The 1,139-nt window shown below is 39.8% G+C and overlaps 1 non-coding gene across 1 annotated transcript; it reads left to right on the plus strand.

The window, feature by feature from the left end:
• The first annotated feature begins 273 nt into the window (after nucleotides 1-273).
• On the plus strand, nucleotides 274-380 carry LOC141722145 (small nucleolar RNA R71). Its single transcript, XR_012575173.1, has one exon. It is a non-coding gene; the product is annotated as a small nucleolar RNA R71 (small nucleolar RNA).
• The last annotated feature ends 759 nt before the right edge of the window (nucleotides 381-1,139 follow it).

Below are 1,139 nucleotides of genomic sequence, written 5' to 3' on the forward strand. Positions count from 1 at the left end.
CCATAATTAGCCAAAGAATCCACCTTCATCGATAAAGCCTTAAGCTAAGCAGCTATAGCAGTAGCTGCATATACCTCCAGAATTCCTGCTACCTTTCTTTGAGGTAGTCTCTGAGTTGGGTTCTAATATTCATTGGCAGCCATCAGCTCAATCAATTCATAAACTTCATCAAAGATTTTAGCCTACAAGGCTCCATCTGATGCTGCATCAAACATGGGTCTAGAAGTTGCACCCAAACCATTATAGAAGCAGTTAATGATCATCCAGTCAGGCATCCCATGGTGAACATACTTCCTAGTCATCTCCTTATATCGCTCCCATGCTTCACACAATGACTCTCCATACTGCTACACAAATTGAGTAAGAGCATTCCTAATTGCAGCTGTATTCGCCATAGAAAAGAACTTAGTAAGGAATTTTTGAGCGAGTTATTCCCATTTGGTAATAGAGTTTGGTGGTAGAGAATGTAACTAGTTCTTAGCTTTATCCCTTAGAGAAAATAGAAAGAGCCTTAGCTTAATAGCATCTTCAGTAACATTATTGAATTTGAAAGTGTCACAAATCTCGATGAAATCTCTAATATGCATGTTGGGATCTTCCGTTGGAGAACCCCTAAACTGAACTGAATTATGTATCATCTGAATCATGCTAAATTTAATTTCAAAAGTGTTATCCGCGATGACTGGTCGGACAATGCTAGACTGAATATCATTGATTTCAGCTGAGAATAGTCCATCAAAGCCTTTGTATTTGCTTCTGGTTCACCCATTGCAACAAGAGATTCTTCTTCAACTTTTTCCTCAACAAAGATTTCTTCAACTACTTCCTCCTCTGCTTTTTCCAGCATTCTCTTTCGAATTTGAGAACGTGTTAGCATACACACTCTCTAGACCTTGGAGAATCAAATTGGACAGATTGCTAATGCCTTGCTGAATCGACAACCTGGTACACTCCCTAGTGACACTGAAGTGCCAGGAAAGAGAGAAGCTAAAGAGCAAGTCAAGGCAATCACATTGAGGTCTGGGAAGGTTGCAAATCCCGAAAAATATCAAGTTTCAGAAGAAGAAGTTGTGGCTGAAGAAGTACAGAAGGAAGCAGAAGTGGAACCAAGGAAGACTACTGTGGAACATAATCCTTCT

This window comes from Apium graveolens, chromosome 4, assembly GCF_009905375.1.
Source record: "Apium graveolens cultivar Ventura chromosome 4, ASM990537v1, whole genome shotgun sequence".
Lineage (NCBI taxonomy): Eukaryota > Viridiplantae > Streptophyta > Magnoliopsida > Apiales > Apiaceae > Apium > Apium graveolens.